Source organism: Corythoichthys intestinalis, chromosome 13, assembly GCF_030265065.1.
Source record: "Corythoichthys intestinalis isolate RoL2023-P3 chromosome 13, ASM3026506v1, whole genome shotgun sequence".
Classification (NCBI taxonomy): domain Eukaryota; kingdom Metazoa; phylum Chordata; class Actinopteri; order Syngnathiformes; family Syngnathidae; genus Corythoichthys; species Corythoichthys intestinalis.
The window spans coordinates 42,169,510-42,192,227 of NC_080407.1; the positions used below are offsets into that span (position 1 = coordinate 42,169,510).

Here is a 22,718-nt window from a genome sequence, read left to right on the forward strand (position 1 = left end):
TCACACCAGTTATGTGTTTTATAAGCATGAATAAAATTTCTTTCACAGAGGTCTGGATGTTGAGTTTTGCTGTCTTGCTAGAAAAACATTACAGGCTGATTACACTTTAGTGTGTTTTTTTTTTTCACTTTAATGTCTTTTAAACAAGTCAAAATGAGGCTCAGTAGTGTGTGTGTGGCCACCCTACAACGCCTGGGCATGCTCCTAATGAGACGGCAAAGGGTATCCTAGAGGATCTCGTCCCAGATCTGGACCAGGGCATCACTGAGCTATACGACAGTCTGGGGAGCAACCTCCAGATGGACCTAAACATAATGTCCCAGAGGGGTTCTGTTGGGTTTAGGTCAGATGAACGTAGGGGCCAATCAATGTTATCGATTCCTTCTTTCTCCAGGAATGGCCTGCAAACTCTAGCCATATGAGGTTGGGCATTGTCGTGGACTAGGAGGGACCCAGGTGCTAGCTTATGACAATGGGTCCAAGGATTTCATTCCGATACCTAGTAGCAGTCAGGGTGCCATTATCTAACCTGTAGAGGTCTGTGTGTCCTTCCAGGGATATTCCTCCCTTGACCATCACTGACCCACCACCAAAACGGTCATGCTGAATGATGTTGCAGGCAGCACAACGTTTTCCACACCATCTCTGGACCATTTCACGTATTTCACATGTGCTTAGGCTAAAACTGCTCTCATCGGTGACAAGCACAGTGCCATTGGTGTAGCTGCAAATTCTGGTGGTCTATAAGAAATGCTAATTGAAGTCTACGGTACTGGGCAGTGAGCACAGGGCCCTCATGGAGCCCCTTTCTGATTGTTTGATCAAAAACTTTCACACCAGTGGCCTGCTTAAGGTCATTTTGTAGGGCTCTATCAGTGCTCATCCCGTTCCTCCTTGAAAAAAAGGAGCTGATATAGATCCTGCTGAGGGTTGAAGGACCTTCAACGGCCTTGTCCAGCTCTCCTGGTATCTCCTCCAGGCTGTCAGGTTGTTCCTCAGACTGTCTAGGGGCTCACTGATGCCCTGGTACAGATTTAGGAGGAGATCCCCCAGAGGAACATTTGCTGCCTCATAAGGAGCATGGCCAGGCATTGTAAGAGACCCCCCCCCCCTCAGTGTGTTCATTCTCTTGCATTTCAACACACAGCAAAGAGGTTGAATTCGGTTGTTTGTTTTGCCTTGAACATTCAGTAGCCTTCTAGTTTTTTGTTGCTAGATCCGCTGACAGTTGTCGATTAGCGAGTTGATGTAGCTGATTTCACTCTCACAGCGAATCTATGAGCTGCGCAGGTAATGCATTCCATCATGGGAAATGTAGTCTCGGGACAGTACTACCACTACTCCCAAAAGGGTTGATAATAAATTCAAAGTTCACAAAAATGTGTCAAATTTCACCTGACCATAATCGACAGAAAAGCAGCTGCAATGGAAAATTCTAAATGTACATTTCACTTCTGCCTTCACTTCACAAGTTTTATTTATGAAGCGGAAAAACAGTAACTTCTGCTTCCGGTGATGTTACGTGCTGAACAACTTCACAACGCAGCACGCGCTCTTGTATCTGATAAGAAAAATGATTTCATATTTTTCCATTTTACAAAACAAACAAACATATATATTCATAAGGTGTCTGACATAACAAATGAAGGTTTAAAATAATATTATATATATACAGTGCCTTGCAAAAGTATTCGGCCCCCTTGAACCTTGCAACCTTTCGCCGAATTTCAGGCTTCAAACATAAAGATATAAAATTTTAATTTTTTGTCAAAAATCAACAAGTGGAACACAATCGTGAAGTGGAACAAAATTTATTGGATAATTTAAAGTTTTTTAACAAATAAAAAACTGAAAAGTGGGGTGTGCAATATTATTCGGCCCCCTTGCGTTAATACTTTGTAGCGCCACCTTTTGCTCCAATTACAGCTGCAAGTCGCTTGGGGTATGTTTCTATCAGTTTTGCACATCGAGAGACTGACATTCTTGCCCATTCTTCCTTGCAAAACAGCTCGAGCTCAGTGAGGTTGGATGGAGAGTGTTTGTGAACAGCAGTCTTCAGCTCTTTCCACAGATTCTCGATTGGATTCAGGTCTGGACCTTGACTTGGCCATTCTAACACCTGGATACGTCTATTTTTTAACCATTCCATTGTAGATTTGGCTTTATGTTTTGCATCATTGTCCTGTTGGAAGATAAATCTCCGTCCCAGTCTCAGGTCTTGTGCAGATACCAACAGGTTTTCTTCCAGAATGTTCCTGTATTTGGCTGCATCCATCTTCGCGTCAATTTTAACAATCTTCCCTGTCCCTGCTGAAGAAAAGCAGGCCCAAACCATGATGCTGCCACCACCATGTTTGACAGTGGGGATGGTGTGTTCAGGGTGATGAGCTGTGTTGCTTTTACGCCAAACATATCCTTTTGCATTGTGGCCAAAAAGTTCAATTTTGGTTTCATCTGACCAGAGCACCTTCTTCCACATGTTTAGTGTGTCTCCCAGGTGGCTTGTGGCAAACTTTAAACGAGACTTTTTATGGATATCTTTGAGATATGGCTTTCTTCTTGCCACTCTTCCATAAAGGCCAGATTTGTGCAGTGTACGACTGATTGTTGTCCTATGGACAGACTCTCCCACCTCAGCTGTAGATCTCTGCAGTTCATCCAGAGTGATCATGGGCCTCTTGGCTGCATCTCTGATCAGTTTTCTCCTTGTTTGAGAAGAAAGTTTGGAAGGACGGCCGGGTCTTGGTAGATTTGCAGTGGTCTGATGCTCCTTCCATTTCAATATGATGGCTTGCACAGTGCTCCTTGAGATGTTTAAAGCTTGGAAAATCTTTTTGTATCCAAATCCGGCTTTAAACTTCTCCACAACAGTATCTCGGACCTGCCTGGTGTGTTCCTTGGTTTTCATAATGCTCTCTGCACTTTAAACAGAACCCTGAGACTATCACAGAGCAGGTGCATTTATACGGAGACTTGATTACACACAGGTGGATTCTATTTATCATCATCGGTCATTTAGGACAACATTGGATCATTCAGAGATCCTCACTGAACTTCTGGAGTGAGTTTGCTGCACTGAAAGTAAAGGGGGCGAATAATATTGCACGCCCCACTTTTCAGTTTTTTATTTGTTAAAAAAGTTTAAATTATCCAATAAATGTTGTTCCACTTCACGATTGTGTCCCACTTGTTGTTGATTCTTGACAAAAAAATTTAATTTCATATCTTTATGTTTGAAGCCTGAAATGTGGCGAAAGGTTGCAAGATTCAAGGGGGCCGAATACTTTTGCAAGGCACTGTATATATATATATATATATATATATATATATATGTATATATATATTAGTGATGCACGATAATACCTTTTTCAACCGATACTGATAACCGATAATTTCCTCCTCATTCCTACCGATAACCGATAATGTCAAGCCGATAATTCTATTAAAAGATTTATGTAAAATTTAAAAAAAAAGAAAATATTACTGTGCAAAAATATAATTTATTGCTCTTTTTTTTTTTCAACATAAAATATGAACAAGTCGTCAATTCCAACATCTAAATAATGGCATTGTCTGACATTGTGTAATGGTAAACTTCTGGCAACAATTACTTTCAGAGTAAATACCTAAGTTGCACAAAAATGCCTTTAAAAGTAAGCCATTCCTAACATAACATTAATACACTGCAAAACACACTTCCTTAAAACTAGTCAGTTTTAAGTGTAAATCTATTGGAAATAAGTTAAATTATCTGCCAGCGCTTCAAGTGTATTTCTCTCAGATTTCTTGGAAGAAAAATAGCTAGCTGAAAATAATCTTAACAGCCTTATTTTAAGCAATACATTATTATACTTAATCCTAAAAAAAACTTGGAAGAAGAAAAGATTTTGAATATTTGTGGCTACAGAATATTATTGTTATTTCATTACAACAGGAATGTGCATATTTAAATTAATAAGTGTTAATAAGTGCCAATAAGTTTAGATTTTCTACTGTGACTAATTGAGCAGACAAATAAGTTAAATTAATTTGAAAAGTGATTGCTAATGTTATATGCTTTGTTGCACACTGTGAAAATGATTAACTCAAAAGAGCGAGATGTCATGTACCCATTCTGCAGCGCTTTGTTTACATTTGCGGCACTCACGAGTCGCGACATTCGCTTTACAGCAGCTAAACTGATAAACGGCAGTACTACTTGGATGCAGTTGGAGCTCGCATCTCCGGGCGTGTTGTTTTGTGCCTGAGTTTTGTTAAGCCGAAAAAAAAGGCAGCATTACAAAGTCATCTGACCGCTCATTTTACATACTGAATGCATTATTGACGGGCTGACTTCGTTTTCTCCATGTTTAAATTATCATCTAACCAATGTGCCGTCATGATAAGCTTGCTTACTGGACATCACTTTTCCAAATGTAGTGGTGAAAATGTGATTGGCATGTTTTTCATGAAGAATGGTGGTCGTATAAACTGCATTATTTTTTTATCCAGGGCTTTGGCTCTCGGGTCATTTCGGTAAAAAAAAAAAAAAAATCGTGTCTCGTCTCGGCGGCGGCTACGTTCGTACCGGATAATCCGCCCGCACCGGCCGGTTTGCCGCGGCGTATTTGGGGCCTGGCTCTGCTCACACGCCGTGAGGGAATGCTCGAGAAACCGGGGTGTTCGCCGGAGGTCCTGAAGCCGGGGAACCGGGCTCTGCCCGCCCCGCCGACAGCGAGGCGGCGGCGGCCTGCCGGACCGCCCAGAGCGGCGGGCTCCGTCGGAAGACGGCTACTTGCCGACTATCGGTCTCCAGTCGTGCCGGTGTTTAGCCTTAGATGCGAGTTTACCACCCGCCTTGGGCTGCTTTCCCAAACAACCCGACTGTGTATCGTCACAAGCCCCTAGTTTAACTTAGTGTTTACAATAGCTTTAGCATTCCCGCTAGCAGCAGCAGCCTGGTATTCGTTCCAAAAATATTTGTGATGCAGTTTTAAATGGATGCTGGGTTAGTGGTTTTGAATGAGGACGCTTTCTTTCGGCCTCGTGGAACTTCTGTTTCATGTCTCGCAAATGGCGAGAGCGTCGTTTTTTTAGTAACAGCCGCCATAAAATTCAACTATTTCTTGTCGTGTAACTCCGCCTCCTCAACCCCTCCTCCCTCAGGGGCTTCAGAGAGGGGAGGGGTTGAGGAGGCGGCGTGCTGAATTCTTCGGTTGTGCACATTTGGAGGCTAAATCAAGTATATAATTATCGGAATGCATTATCGGTTGAATTTTTTATTATCTGGATTATCTGTGTGACGTCATAATTGCCATTATCGGCCGATAATTATCGGCGACCGATATGATCGTGTATCTTTAATATATATAAAATTATAATTTTATATTTTTGTTAGACAAAATGCTTTTCTTCTTTTCATGAATTAATTTTATTATTGAATTTGTTTTAATTTTATTTTGTAGTAGAACACGGTACCATTTTTTTCCCACTTCTTGAATTGCCTTGTGTTGAATTGTGCTATATAAATAAATAAAATAAAATTAATTTTCCTGTGTGTGTGTGAATATATATCAGAATAGCAGAAATTTCATCTGTATATGGCACTAAAGTATGGAGGTGCAGGAGTGAAAAAAATTAAATAAATACACACTTAACTAAATAAATAAAAGTGTCAATAGAATGCTTGTATAGCGCCTTCCCACCTTATTTTATCATTTATTTATTTATTTATTTATTTAAATATTTATTTATTTATTTCAATTTATATTTATTTATTTCAATTTTTACTTCTTTTTTCACTTTTTATTTATATCAATTTATATTTCAATTTTTACTTATTTATTTCCGTTTATATTTCTTATTTAAATTTGTATTTATTTCATTATTCATTTCAACATTTATTTATTTTACTTTTTATGTATTTCATTCTTGCACGCTTGTTTATGGAGGACCAGGAGTATAAAAATTTAAATAAATAAATACACAACTAAACAAAAAAAATCTCAATATTTATTTTTTTTAATTGTAATATTTCGTTCAACATTTATTTATTTGATTATTTATTTATTTCAATTTATATATATTTATTTCATTTTTTTATTTATTGTTTTCACTTTTTATTGTTTTCAATTTATATTTATGCATTTGAATTTTCATTTATTGATTTCAATGTTTATTTTAATTTTTATGCCAGCTCTCTTGCCAAACTGTCAACCCAGTGGATGGCGGTAATACCCCATGATTCAATGGGTAAACTGCAACAAAACAGAAAAAAACACGAAGAAGAAGAAGATGAAGACGAAACCAAACTTCCGCTACGACAACAAGCTCGCAACTAGCTAACGAAGGATAAAAAGCGTGTGGTTTCTTCTGTTCAGCAAAGGTAAACACGAAAACGTTTCGTTGCTTATTTTATCGTTATATTTTCATCACTTGTATGTTATTTCGGGTAGGGACTTTTATCGTCGGAATCTTACATGCGTGCATGCGCCATATTAGGTGCTGTTATACTGTTTTCTGTCCCTGTTAACCCTTTAATACCTGACCCTGTTTTGTCTAGATTGGGCCCCTTTTTTCAGGACAGCATAACCTTAATGTCCCAACTGTTGTTTGCTTCACTGACCAATTATAATCAACAAACAAGACCAAAAAAAATCACAAAATATATTACACAAAATTTGTAATATTGATTTCCCATTGACAACCAAACATGCTTGACGAAACGTTTTGAAGCGTGATGATATTTATGCAACTTGTTAAGATAAACATCCAGCAGAAAAAGACGAGACTGGATAACAGCAGGTATGGTCATAGGCGTTTTTGTTCTTTCTACATACTATGGTCAAAACAGGTTATATACAGGCAATGGTGTAGGGTTGGTAAATATTGGTCAATTGGGATGATTTAACAGAATAACCTGCATATGCACTTTTTTCTGGGGACGGGACATTAATAAGACCGAACAGAGGTTAGGGCTACATATGTCACCAATATGAACTTAAATAATTGATAGGGTAAATGATTAATACAAAATAAATCTATATTGGCTTAAACTAAGTAATGATACACGTTAATACATTTTTTAACCGATAACTTCCTCCTCGTTCCAGCCAATAACCGATAATGTCAAGCCGATAATTAAAAGATTTACAGTACCTTGCAAAAGTATTCGGCCCCCTTGAACCTTGCAACCTTTCGCCACATTTCAGGCTTCAAACATAAAGATATAACATTTTAATTTTTTGTCAAGAATCAACAACAAGTGGGACACAATCGTGAAATGGAACAAAATTTATTGGATAATTTAAACTTCTTTAACAAATAAAAAACTGAAAAGTGGGGCATGCAATATTATTCGGCCCCCTTGCGTTAATACTTTGTAGCGCCACCTTTTGCTCATATTACAGCTGCAAGTCGCTTGGGGTATGTTTCTATCAGTTTTGCACATCGAGAGACTGACATTCTTGCCCATTCTACCTTGCAAAACAGCTCGAGCTCAGTGAGGTTGGATGGAGAGTGTTTGTGAACAGCAGTCTTCAGCTCTTTCCACAGATTCTCGATTGGATTCAGGTCTGGACTTTGACTTGGCCATTCTAACACCTGGATACGTTTATTTTTGAACCATTCCATTGTAGATTTGGCTTTATGTTTTGGATCATTGTCCTGTTGGAAGATAAATCTCCGTCCCAGTCTCAGGTCTTGTGCAGATACCAACAGGTTTTCTTCCAGAATGTTCCTGTATTTGGCTGCATCCATCTTCCCGTCAATTTTAACCATCTTCCCTGTCCCTGCTGAAGAAAAGCAGGCCCAAACCATGATGCTGCCACCACCATTTTTGACAGTGGGGATGGTGTGTTCAGGGTGATGAGCTGTGTTGCTTTTACGCCAAACATATCGTTTTGCATTGTGGCCAAAAAGTTCAATTTTGGTTTCATCTGACCAGAGCACCTTCTTCCACATGTTTGGTGTGTCTCCCAGGTGGCTTGTAGCAAACTTTAAACGAGACTTTTTTTATGGATATCTTTGAGAAATGGCTTTCTTCTTGCCACTCTTCCATAAAGGCCAGATTTGTGCAGTGTACGACTGATTGTTGTCCTATGGACAGACTCTCCCACCTCAGCTGTAGATCTCTGCAGTTCATCCAGAGTGATCATGGGCCTCTTGGCTGCATCTCTGATCAGTTTTCTCCTTGTTTGAGAAGAAAGTTTGGAAGGACGGCCGGGTCTTGGTAGATTTGCAGTGGTCTGATGCTCCTTCCATTTCAATATGATGGCTTGCACAGTGCTCCTTGAGATGTTTAAAGCTTGGGAAATCTTTTTGTATCCAAATCCGGCTTTAAACTTCTCCACAACAGTATCTCGGACCTGCCTGGTGCGTTCCTTGGTTTTCATAATGCTCTCTGCACTTTAAACAGAACCCTGAGACTATCACAGAGCAGGTGCATTTATACGGAGACTTGATTACACACAGGTGGATTCTATTTATCATCGTCGGTCATTTAGGACAACATTGGATCATTCAGAGATCCTCACTGAACTTCTGGAGTGAGCTTGCTGCACTGAAAGTAAAGGGGCTGAATAATATTGCACGCCCCACTTTTCAGTTTTTCATTTGTTAAAAAAGTTTAAATTATCCAATAAATGTTGTTCCACTTCACGATTGTGTCCCTCTTGTTGTTGATTCTTGACAAAAAAATTAAATTTCATATCTTTATGTTTGAAGCCTGAAATGTGGCGAAAGGTTGCAAGATTCAAGGGGGCCGAATACTTTTGCAAGGCACTGTATATAAAATTTTAAATTATACTCAAGAGCAAATATTACTGTGCAAAAAAAACCCAGAATTGTTTGCTCTTATTTTTACATCAAATGTGAACCAGTAGTAAATTTCATCATCTATAAAAATGATCGATTGTCTGAACGGTGAACTTTTGGCAATAATTACAGAATAAACACCTACAGTGGGGCAAATAAGTATTTAGTCAACCACCAATTGTGCAAGTTCTCCTACTTGAGAAGATTAGAGAGGCCTGTAATTGTCAACATGGGTAAACCTCAACCATTAGAGAGAGAATGTGGGGGGTGGGCAGAAAATCCCATTGTTTGATTTTTAAAGAATTTATTTCCAAATTAGAGTGGAAAATAAGTATTTGGTCACCTACAAACAAGCAAGATTTCTGGCTGTCAAAGAAGTCTAACTTCTTTAACTTTTTTAACGAGGCTCCACTCGTTACCTGTATTAATGGCACCTGTTTTAACTCATTATCGGTATAAAAGACACCTGTCCAAAACCTCAGTCAGGCACACTCCAAACTCAACTATGGCCGAGACCAAAGAGCTGTCGAAGGACACCAGAGACAGAGAAGAGAACGGCAGGTAGCCCAATGAGACGTCACCTCTCGGTAGTGATGGCAAACTGAAGCATCATGAAGCAATGAGGCTTTCCATCAAACTGGTTCGCTCCTGGGCCGAAGCATCATGAGGCTTCATTTGTTCTATTGCGCCTTCATGTGGAAAATAAATGTCATGACAGAGAGAGTGATTAAAATGATACCATGGATTTGATGGGGTCAAAAGGGCAGGGAGTTGTTATGTGAATGAATGTGCGTGTGTTACTTGAAAATAGAGCCTAGATTGGGCCTAAGAAATCCAGCCTGGCCTGGCCCGAGTAATTAACTTAACTGTCAGGTCCGAGCCCGAATAAACCCGAAATTGTATTTTTTAAATTTGTATACCCGAGCCCGAAAAAAAAGCCGAAATTTTATTTTTTATTTGTGAGGACCCAGAAGAAGGAAATGCAGGGATGCAATGCATCACTCAGACCTGGACAGAGCACTGCTTGGAAAATGGCTGCATTTTGTGTGATCACATTTGTGACAACACGTATGTGCATAATGATAACAAATTAAAGCCTGTCTTTTATAACAAATTCTCCCAGTTGAACAAGACTGTAAAATGCATATTCAATAAACATTTATATCTTTCATATTTGTGTGTCTGTTCTATCAGGTGGATAGTTCATGCGTCATTTCCTTGGTAAAATGCAGCAACAGACATTTATTTTAATTTCTTCAAGTTGGCAGAAAAGAATGCAATTTTTATTAATGTTTAAATAGTCTACATATTTTTATGATAATAATAAACGCATGTACACAACGAAATTACGCTGGATAGGTTTGTTAAATATATTTCTGTGTGGGATATTGTGCTCTCATGGACGCACCTCTCTGACAAGGAGAGGAACAGCAGCATATACAAAAATAAACTAAAATACTTTTAAATAACATTGTTTATTTTAATGACTCGCATCAGAACAGCCAAAAGAACAACCTGCCTTAAGGAGCACTGAAACAAAATAAGAACATTTTAAAGAACACCACGAAGTCCTGCTTTGCAGGAAGAGGTACGGCCCTCGAAACACATGATAATAAAGATGTTTGACTAATATCATATCCATATCGAAATTCGAAAAGGAAATATCAGGATGCAGAGTTGCAGACTCGCGGAGAGCCCCATGCTGAGCCTTCATGTGCGCAAACAATGCACTGGCTCTGCATGCGGCTCATGTTTTGGATTACCACAGCGCCCTTTCTCTGTTTTATCCAATTTATTTATTTTATAACAAGTATTCCTTAGTTTAACATCCATACACAAATATACATTTATTCTAAAAAAAAAAAAAAAAAGTTAGCGAGAGAAGAAGTCCGGCCCGACCCGACCCGAACGTAAATGAGTGACATTTTGGGCCCGACCTGAGCTCAAGATCTAGGCTCTATTTGAAAGAATGATTGCCTTATATTAGACATTGACACATAAACAAGAAACAAGGCACACCTTTCATTCATTTTTATTGAGGAAAACTTTCCTAATTTCTTAGGAATAATTAAAGTTTTTGGCTTGAAACGGTTTCTTTTTTTTTTTTTTTTTTTTAAAGATAGAATTTCTCCTGCTTTTGAAAATAGTCATTCGCAAGGGACGGATGAGGCCGGGGTACAATGCCTCAACATAGATGAAGTGTTCTCTTGGTACCCAAGTTCTTTAGAACAAAGTTTGCACGTCACCTTTTGAAAAATCAGCAAGTAGAAGAAAGACATTAAAACGAGGGATACACTGTGTTGTCACAATAATTTACAATTATATATTCACACTGGTTATTAATTTGTACCTTTTTAGGAGAGAACTGCTCAAAATGATCCCAGACAGGGGATGCTCTCTTCTTTTTCGATGTTGGACAGTGCGTCCATTGCAAAACGAATCCGATTGAATTTAGGTTTGAAGATGCGAGCTGGGTGTGTCAGTGTCACCTGTCGTCTCGGTGCGCCACTTCATTTCGAATCACCGGCGAAACTATGTGTTGGCGATGACGTAGGAAGCCCGTCTCGTGAGGCTTCGGACGTGGCAACGTGCCTTCCGAGGCTTCGGGCGTGGCCACAAGCGTAATCAACACATGCCTCGATGCGCGCTTTGCAGATTTTTTTCCGGTTTACTCGGCACACGCCTCGGCACAGTAGGGCACATCACTACCGCTCGGTGACGTCAACAATGGCAAGCTATTAGTTTAATTTTTGATTAAAAATTTTACAAATTTTATTAAAATAGAAACATTAAGAGGGGTTGAAGGACATCAGATACAAAATTGTAGACCTGCACCAGGCTGGGAAGACTGAATCTGCAATCGGTAAAACGATTGGTGTAAAGAAATCAACTGTGGGAGCAATTATTAGAAAATGGAAGACATACAAGACCACTGATAATCTCCCTCGATCTGGGGCTCCATGCAAGATCTCACTCCGTGGCGTCAAAATGATAACAAGAATGGTGAGCAAAAATCCCAGAACCACACGAGGGGACCTAGTGAATGACCTACAGAGAGCTGAGACCACATTAACAAAGGCTACTATCAGTAACACAATGCGCCGCCAGGGACTCAAATCCTGCACTGCCAGACCCGTCCAGGCCCGTCTGCGGTTCGCTGGAGAGCATTTGGATGATCCAGAAGAGGACTGGGAGAATGTGTTATGAAATAAACATGCTTTTTCATGTCACAGGCACTTTAGTACTTTGCCTCTTCTACATCGAAATATATTCAATTGAAGGATTTATACTAAAGCTTCATTCTAGCTCTCAGCCACGGATTACAGCTACATTACCCCTACGTAATGAAGGAATCTGACCTTTTAGCCAGATTGCCAGAATTATGCCAGCTGAATTGCCGGAACCGAGCTAGCGCAGTTCCAACGACCCACCTTTTACTGAATCCATTTTAAAAGCTGGAAAGAGGCTTTGAAACTCAAGTTAACAATTTATTCCAAGTCAGCAGCAATCATACAGCACAGAGGGACCCAGGCGAGGAGGAAAACTGGATCCAGGCTCACAATATCGATTAGTTAAAACATTTAGTCTATTAAAGTCTCTGTTGAGGCGGGCTGTGGTGCGGAAGAAGGGTGTGTTTGGGCGTTGTTTAGGATTATTGTCTGTTGTGGGTTGGACAGGAGAATTCAGGCTTTACTGTTGTCAGGGTAGGGCTGGGCGATATGGCCTTAAGTACGTATCACGGTAAATTGAGCAGATTTACCTTGATAACGATAAATGACGATAAATTCGCCCAAGTGGACAGTTATATAATTTGAAAATTTGAATCAATGCATGAAATACAAATTAACCGTTTCTCGTTTAATTTATTTACCAGCTTTCAATTTAACAATTGCACATGCAGTCTAAACATTAAGTATTTAAAAAAATCTTGTAAACAATAAGAATTCTAGTGTGAACATTTATAACAGCTTGTATGACTTGAAAAATGTACAACGTTATAAAAATCCATATGACGACTGTGCAAACATGTCATTCTAACATAAATGACTTGCAGCTTTAACAGTAAACTTCAGACAACTTATTTGTAATGGCTGCTGTAACATAATTATGCAACACAAGTGTTTATGTCAAGATTTCAGGTTTTTTTCTTTTCCCCAGAACACTTTTTAATACATGCACCCACCACACAGACACAACCAGATTAAAGCTGTATTGCTTTGATGCCAATGAAACATTTAAGATTTTATGATGGCAGAATAAAGCAAACACATACAGAAAAATAGCTGTGGCCATTAAACTGTCATATTATATATATAGGCCTCACTGTTGGATTATACTTTATGCTGAATGCTTTACCATCATGAAAGCTTTCAGAGAAATCCCACAGAGATACCAAATAACGCGACATAATGATTGCTACATGAAGTCCGTGCCCAGTCCACTCATTAATTTCAGCCGTTTCGACAAGGTTAGAGCCGCTATCGGACTCCATCACATTCATTTGTAGCCGCTGGTAGCTGCTAGCGTTAGCCTGTGGCTTGGCTACCAGAAGAAAGCACTGAAAGCATACTCTCCTGAAATCCTGAGAACCAGGGAGGACAGCGGGTGAAAGCCCGTCTGGAACCCGCCAAGAGTTTACTTAATGTCGGGTGAAAGTTTGGCGAAGCTAACTTAAAGTGCCTGTGACACGAAAAAGCATGTTTATTTCATAATACACGCGGTATTTTATGCCCCTGAATGATATGGACCGCTTGGATGTGTGTGGAAGTGATCGCTATATTTATTTAGTTTTTTGAATCCCGCGCCATGAAAATGAGTGACTTCTGGCTTCGGTCTTGCATTGAGGAGGAGGGCGCTGTGACGTGTACGGTAGAAGACGTTCTCTTCACTATACAGTGTACTGTTGTGTATGAGGACGAAGGATTCAGCTGATTTTGCGGATTAATACTTTTATTTTTTGCATCACGCCAGCCAAACGGCTGCAGAAAAATCATTCTGTATGCGGGAGAGGCGTATGCGCCTTTTTGGAGTTTCAAAAGGTTCCCATTCACCGTGGATATTTACTGTGGGACCATTGGACTTACAAGGAAGTGAGTAAACATCTTGTTTTGTATTATGTCAAATACGAATACAGTGATTACAAAGTAAACACTATAAAATTCCTTTAAATAAAGGACTACTTACGTTTGATCATTGATAGGCATGTAAAAAGCTATCCTCTTGCTCATTAGCAGTTAGCTGTTAGCACGTTAGCTGCACAACAATTCCAGCCACCCTCCTCCAGGGAACGAACTGTAAATTGCTCTCCGCCGGGCGGTTTGCCGATCCACAAAGAAACCGGGTGGTCATGTCAAATAATCCAGGCTAGTTATGTGTGATTTTCCACTTCGAAGACTTTGAAACATCCCTCGGTTCGGGTTAGCATGTCGGCTAGCTGTCACTCCTTCTGGTCTGTTTACATTCTCCGAAGCCGGGGAAGGGAAATGACATAAGTCCGATTTAGGTGTCATAAAATATCGTTCGGGAGGTGTGACAGTAAAGGTGAAGTCGACTGTTTTGACCATTATGGAGTAATTTTGCCATGTCGTCTTGAATAAATGCATTTTTATTATTTCATATTCCATTTAGCACAAGATTGTTATTTGTCTTGACCATGCCATTTATTTAGCAATTGGGGAAAGTACTTGGGTAAAAAGAATATCCTGTAAAAATATTGAAGTAAAGAGACAGAAACAATGACATTTTGCCGCTCTCTTCGTCGCGTTTTCCTCATTGTGAATAGTTCCCCCTCGACGGGCTGACTGGTCCTTCTCAAGCCATTTATATAGCTATTGGGGAAAAATACTTGGATAAAAAGAAAATCCTGTAAAAATATTGGGAGTAGAGAGACTGAAACAATGACATTTTGCGGCTCTCTTCGTCGCGTTTTCCTCGTTCTGAACAATTCCCCCTCAATGGGCTGAATAGTAAAACCGATGAGCCTAGTCTACCGCTGACGTCATCCACCTGTTGGGGACGCTAAAGCCCTATAATTGGAGGCGTGGCTAACCGGCAGATTAAAAGACTAATTTCTCGTCATCTGCGCTTTGCTAAATTGTTGTATATAGTCGAATCGTCTCAAAATATGATTCTAATTCACATAATAATGCCATTTAAGACTTTTTTTCTGGTGTCATATGCTCTTTAAGCCCGACTCCATCCTGTTTACTTGTAGCGTTAGCCGCTAGCGTTAGCCTACCGGGCTTCTGTTTGTTTGGCTTCCTGAAAACCACGTGACTCCATACGTAAGCACACTGTCTGCTCTCTTAAAAGGGAATGAACATAGCCGAACAACACAGAGTCAAAGCGGGATGAAAAGACTATATTTTCTTGTTTTATTAAATTACCAAATTTACTGACATGGTCAAAATTACGTCGGTCATCATGAAGAATTTCGGCAACGATAAATTTTCGGTTTACCGCCCTACTCTGTGTCAGGGCAACGAGAGTTAAGGATTTTGCCATCCTCAGTGCCACGTGAGTGCTGAGTATTCACTTCTCGGTCGCGGGTTCCTCCGTATCAAATGTTCCTTGTGGAAAGACAAGATGTCCCTGCTTGTCAGCGTCAATCTTGCTCAGTCAGCTGCATGACGCGCGCGTTGGACTTCCGTTGTCAGAATGCGTCCTGTATCTGTTCTGCCCTTATCTGCCCGTTGTCTTGGCGCTGCAAATTACAATCATTTGAAGTCCAACTGGTCATAATATCAAATATATTCTGCTTGTTTTTCTTAAACTATAGTATAAATGCTATGTGTTTTACTGTATATTGGGTGTGTTAGAGTAATAAAAGCAGTCATACAGAATATGAGAAAAGATACTATTCCCTGATTGATTATATTAAGTGTGAGTAAAGCTGCATTCACACCGGCCGCGAAATAACGCGTGACAACGCGTGACGCGTGCATTGCCGTCGCCAAAAGCATTCACACCGAGCTCGAGAAGTCAGACCGCGAGACTGAACTACTTCCGGTTCAGCCCTTGTTTTGTATCCGGTGAAACCATAGACGCATCGTTGAAAATGGCATAGAGAAGATGTCGATGATCATTAGGAAATCTTCACCAGGAACAGCTGAAACACCAAATGCCAAAGCTAATGTTGATAGCCATCCTCTCCCTGATGTTAGCAGACTTTCTGCCAACAACGCAACACGAGAGGCCATTGCAGTGCGGGAAGCATTCACCGTATATTTCACAAATGAAGTTGCATTACAGTAGCAAGACTGTAAATTGTTTACAAAGTGTTAATAAATACCCCGCATGGACATTTGCCATGCCTGCATTGTCTGTAATGAAAATTTTTATTAACTTTTCATTTTTATAATATTTTAAAATTAGAATTGACTTGTACTGGCAACTCTTGTTCTGTGTGTGCAGTAATTAGAGCCTGGAAAAGACAAAACATGGTGTTTGGCAGTTGTATTATAGCTGGGCGGTAAACCGAAAATTTACCGTCACCGAAATTCTTCACGATGACCGACGTAATTTTGACCATGTCGGTAAATTCGGTAAATTAATAAAACAAGAAAATAGTCTTTTCATCCCGCTTTGACTCTGTGTTGTTCGCCTATGTTCATTCCCCTTTAAGAAAGCAGTGAATGTACTCACGTAGGGAGTCACGTGTTCATCAGGAAGCCAATCAAACAGAAGCCCGGCAAGCTAACGCTAGCAGCTAATGCTACAAGCAAAACGTGATGGAGTGTGGCTTAAGGGAGGTTCGCCAAACTTTCACCCGACATTTAATAGACTCTTGGTGGCATCCAGACGGGCTTTCACCTGCTGTACTCCCTTGTTCTCACGATTTCCGGAGATGGTGCTTTCATTGCTTTCTACTGGTAGCCAGGCCACAGGCTAACGCTAGCGCCTAACGCTAGCGGCCGCTAGCGGCTAACGCTACAAATGAACGTGATGGAGTCGGATAGCGGCTCTAACCTTGTCAAAACGGCTGAACTTAATCAGTGGATTGTGCACGGACTGCATCTAGCAATTACTATGTCGCGTTATTTTGTATCTGACTGTGTGTGATTTCTCTGATAGCTTTTGTGATGGTAAAGCATTCAGCATTAAGCACAATCCATCGGTGAAACTTGTAATATGACCGAGAAATGGCCCCAGCTATTTTTCTGTATGTGCTTAATTCTGTGTCATTATTGCTATCATAAAATCTTAAGTGTTTCATTTGCAGAAGATCAATATAGCTTTAATGTGTGTCTGTCTGTCTGTTTGGAGGTTCATGTATGCCTGCATTTATTAAAAAATGAGCTTGGGGGGGGGGGGCTGAAACCATAAAGTAAACACTTGTATTGAATAGTTATGTCACAGCAGCCATTAACAATAAATTGTCTTTTTGAAGTGTACTGTTCAAGCTGCAAGTCATTTGTGTTACAATGACATGTTTGCACAGGCATATTGATTTTGACAATGTACATTGTTCAAGCCATACACGCTGTTATAAATGCTCATACTTGAATTCTTATTGTTTACAATACATTTTTATAAACCTAATGTCTAGACTGCATGTACAATTGTTAAATATATCAAATTGAATGCTGGTAACTAAATCAACAAGAAACTTTTAATCTGTATTTCATGCATTGATTCCGATTTTCAAATTATACAACAGTCCGCTTGGGCGACTTTATCGTCATTTATCGTTATCGAGGTAAATCTGCTCCATTTATCGTGATACGTATTTAAGGCCATATCGCCCACCCCTAAGTTGTATGATATTGATTTCAACATACAAGTTAATAATGTGATGTTAAAGTGTTTGTAAATTTCTTATTTAGTTTATTTAGTATTAATCGATGACAAGATCTGCTGGAACCCCTACATTAGCTATGTCCAAGCCAATCTATCACCAAGTATTTCAATTCTTGCTAAGGCCTATCCTATTTTTAACACACAATCATTACAAACTCTATACAATTCATTACGTTCCTTGCTTCTAACCACCTGTTTGAAAACGAAGAGGTTAGTTACATTAAAAATGTTTGTGTGGATAAATAATATTTGTAATCAAGTATTTATGTACTTATGACAGTTGTCAGCTAGTTTGTTGGTGCAGGGGGGTTGGATTTTCTAAGTTCACATTTCATACTACTCCTTTATTCATTTTTTAGTTGATGCCTGATGTTTTAATGCGCATATAATTGGAAATAGAATTTATGGTATAATAAATGAAAACCCAAATTGTAACTAACTATGAAACAAATGAAGTAGAAATGAATACAATTTTGAAAATAATTTTAACAAGCCTATGTACATAGAGGAATGCAAAAACCGATGTAAGCCATTTTTTCAACTCCACTGCAAATCATATTAGTCTGATTGTAATTAGACTCCTTTGATACACCATACATAATAGAGCAGACTGCAAGAGATCAATTTGGTACTAATTAAACTATAATGCCCCACTGCAAAATACACACAGTAAAATAGTTGTAGGATAAAGAAAAAAAAAATCACACAGTAAAAAATTTAAAAGAAAATAACTACTATTTTTTAGTTGATGCCTGATGTTTTAATGCTCATATAAACGGAAATAGAATTTATGGTATAATAAATGAAAACCCAAGTTGTAACTAACTATGAGTGTAGCTGTACAGTACCTAACTAGGTAACAAATGAAGTAGGAATGAATACAATTTTGAAAAGAAAAGTTTTTTTTTTTTAACAAACCTATATACATAGAAGAATGCAAAAACCTATGTAAGCCCTTTTTTCAACTACACTGCAAATCATTTAAGTCTGATTGTAATTTGACTCCTTTGATACACCATACATAATAGACCAGACTGCAAGAGATCAATTCGGTACAAATTAAAACTATAATTCCCCACTGCAAAATACACACAGTACAATAGTTGTAGAAGAAAAAATTCACACAGCTCCCGTGTGCCTTCACAAACTCAAACGCAGGCTGATGCAACTTTAATCGAAGCTCCTGCTGCTTCATCTTTGGAAGTGTGTCGATAAGCTCTTGAATTGCCAGAAGACAGTGGTTTATTTTGTGGGTTGGTGCATCGTTTCCGTGGAATTTGATGGCTTGGATAATCTCATTCTCCCACGGACTCCCACGGAGTCTCCCGCCTTTCGCTTTTTACCTGTATTAAAAAAAAGTCCAACACAAACATCGGTTACGTCGATTAATAAACTTTATACATACTAGAGCTGGGCGGTAAACCGAAAATTTACCGTCACCGAAATTCTTCACGATGACCGACGTAATTCTGACCATGTCGGTAAATTCGGTAAATTAATAAAACAAGAAAATAGTCTTTTCATCCCGCTTTGACTCTGTGTTGTTCGTCTATGCTCATTCCCCTTTAAGAAAGCAGTGAATGTACTTACGTAGGGAGTCACGTGATCATCAGGAAGCCAATCAAACAGAAGCCCGGTAAGCTAACGCTAGCAGCTAATGCTACAAGCAAAACGTGATGGAGTGTGGCTTAAGGGAGGTTCGCCAAACTTTCACCCGACATTTAATAGACTCTTGGTGGCATCCAGACGGGCTTTCACCAGCTGTCCTCCCTTGTTCTCACAATTTCCGGAGATGGTGCTTTCAGTGCTTTCTACCGGTAGCCAGGCCACAGGCTAACGCTAGCCGCTAACGCTAGCGGACGCTAGCGGCTAACGCTACAAATGAACGTGATGGAGTCGGATAGCGGCTCTAACCCTGTCGAAACGGCTGAATTTAATGAGTGGATTGGGCATGGACTGCATCTAGCAATTACTATGTCGCGTTATTTTGTATCTGACTGTGTGTGATTTCTCTGATAGCTTTTGTGATGGTAAAGCATTCAGCATAAAGCACAAATGGCCCCAGCTATTTTTCTGTATGTGTTTAATTCTGTGTCATTATTGCTATCATAAAATCTTAAGTGTTTCATTTGCAGAAGATCAATATAGCTTTAATGTGTGTCTGTCTGTCTGTCTGTTTGGGGGTTCATGTATGTGTGCATTTATTAAAAAATGCACTGGGGGGGGGGCCCTGAAACCATAAAGTAAACACTTGTATTGAATAATTATGTCACAGCAGCCATTAACAATAAATTGTCTTTTTGAAGTGTACTGTTCGAGCTGCAAGTCATTTGTGTTACAATGACATGTTTGCACAGGCATATCGATTTTGACAATGTACATTGTTCAAGCCATACACTCTGTTATAAATGCTCATACTTGAATTCTTATTGTTTACAATTCATTTGTATAAACCTAATGTCTAGACTGCATGTACATTTGTTAAATATATCAAATTGAATGCTGGTAACTAAATCAACAAGAAACTGTTAATCTGTATTTCATGCATTGATTCAGATTTTCAAATTATATAACAGTCCGCTTGGACGACTTTATCGTCATTTATCGTTATCGAGATAAATCTGCTCCATTTATCGTGATACATGTTTAAGGCCATATCGCCCACCCCTAATACATACCACGCGACCTTTGTGGTGTGACTGCCGGGGTGAGAGAGGAGGGGTCCTCAGCTAACTGTGGAAGGGGAGTAGCACAGAACGGCTGGCTTTTCTGCGATGTGAACCATGGCTGGTGTGCAGTCTGTCAGCGTGCTTCCCAAGGCAGGTGTTCCAGGAGGCCAGTCCATTGAGGGTGTAGTCGAAGGACGGATAGGCTCTATGCAAGGAGTGGAATCCCCCATCAAACTCTGATGTTCGTCTTGGCTCATGTTAAAAAAAATAAAATAAAAAATTTAAATAGATATAGGTCAATTAAAAAAACAAAATAAAAACCAAAACATAGTAACAATGCTGCATTTGTCAGTGTCATATAGGGGTCATGGCATTCCTATGAGCAGATATGAGGAGTTTTTTGTTCCTTATTAATTTCTTCCATATCGCACAGAAACCTTAAATGCACATGCAATCGAAACTTTATGCACATACAAACGAACCGAAATTGGTAGAGGTCTTTCTCGATGCTACAAATTTATCAAGGAACGCCATTAATATCGTGCATTTCCACGTCGGCCGGCGTTGTGCCGAATAAATTTAAAAAAAAAAAAGACCAGCGCCGAACCAGCCGCTGCTGCGCTAAATAATTATAAACAAATAAGCATAGCAGTTTTCCCGTTTTGTCCGAGTTGTAGTAAGTTGTTGGCTTTAAGTACTGTAGCCCGTAATTTAGCGTTTGCTACCTTTGTTTGCGTTAGCTGCGGCGTTCAGTACTTACCAGAAACATTGAGCACATCGCTTATTTCCCTCCAGGCAGCGTCCTTCTTGTTCCGGTCTTTCTATGTTGGCAATGTCGTGTTGTAAAGGACTTTATGGTCACTCACAGCAATTATCAAAGCGCCTTCCATTTTCTGAGTAGTTCGAAATGTTTTGACTTTTGCTCACCAGATGTGGCGGCATGTTTCCGGCTCCGGGGTATCTAAAGTCACGTGAATGAGAAAACGTATTCGATTGGCTGCTTCCCCCTCGACGCCGAACTCTGGCGCGCAAAAGTTCAACCAAACCATCTCCTTGCGGCGCGTTAAATTTGACGCGCGTCAGTCGATTTGGCGTCATCGCGACGCCCCGACGCGTGACGCAAGGCAGCTTGACGCGCCTTGTGGCGCGTTTACATTGACTTTCAATGGAAACCCGACGCGCCACAAGCAAATGACGCGGCCGGTGTGAATGTAGCTTTATACAAAAAAACAGACGACATCTGGCAAATAGTGCATAATGAGCTATATACATCCCTGTAGACGTATTGTTAAATTATATAAATTATAAATACAGTGCCTTGCAAAAGTATTCGGCCCCCTTGAATCTTGCAACCTTTCGGCACATTTCAGGCTTCAAACATAAAGATATGAAATTTAATTTTTTTGTCAAGAGTCAACAACAAGTGGGACACAATCGTGAAGTGGAACAACATTTATTGGATAATTTAAACTTTTTTAACAAATAAAAAACTGAAAAGTGGGGCGTGCAATATTATTCGGCCCCTTTACTTTCAGTGCAGCAAACGCACTCCAGAAGTTCAGTGAGGATCTTTGAATGATCCAATGTTGTCCTAAATGACCGATAAATAGAATCCACCTGTGTGTAATCAAGTCTCCGTATAAATGCACCTGCTCTGTGATAGTCTCAGGATTCTGTTTAAAGTGCAGAGAGCATTATGAAAACCAAGGAACACACCAGGCAGGTCCGAGATACTGTTGTGGAGAAGTTTAAAGCCGGATTTGGATACAAAAAGATTTCCCAAGCTTTAAACATCTCAAGCGCACTGTGCAAGCCATTATATTAAAATGGAAGGAGCATCAGACCACTGCAAATCTACCAAGACCTGGCCGTCCTTCCAAACTTTCTTCTCAAACAAGGAGAAAACTGATCAGAGATGCAGCCAAGAGGCCCATGATCACTCTGGATGAACTGCAGAGATCTACAGCTGAGGTGGGAGAGTGTGTCCATAGGACAACAATCAGTCGTACACTGCACAAATCTGGCCTTTATGGAAGAGTGGCTAGAAGAAAGCCATTTCTCAAAGATATCCATAAAAAGTCTCGTTTAAGGTTTGCCACAAGCCACCTGGGAGACACACCAAACATGTGGAAGAAGGTGCTCTGGTCAGATGAAACCAAAATTGCACTTTTTGGCCACAATGCAAAACGATATGTTTGGCGTAAAAGCAACACAGCTCATCACCCTGAACACACGATCCCCACTGTCAAACATGGTGGTGGCAGCATCATGGTTTGGGCCTGCTTTTCTTCAGCAGGGACAGGGAAGATGGTTAAAATTGACGGGAAGATGGATGCAGCCAAATACAGGAACATTCTGGAAGAAAACCTGTTGGTATCTGCACAAGACCTGAGACTGGGACGGAGATTTATCTTCCAAGAGGACAATGATCCAAAACATAAAGCCAAATCTACAATG

At 39.9% G+C, this 22,718-nt stretch overlaps 1 protein-coding gene across 3 annotated transcripts in view; it reads left to right on the forward strand.

The window, feature by feature from the left end:
- Positions 1-6,230: 6,230 nt before the first annotated feature.
- Positions 6,231-22,718, forward strand: part of LOC130927828 (uncharacterized) — an 80,400-nt gene continuing 63,912 nt past the window's right edge. For 2 of the 3 annotated variants that reach the window (XM_057853897.1, XM_057853896.1), the window contains exon 1: positions 6,231-6,364. The gene's annotated coding sequence lies outside the window, so the exon portion shown is untranslated. The remainder of the gene's footprint in view (positions 6,365-22,718) is intronic. The other variant, XM_057853895.1, reaches the window with a different exon arrangement.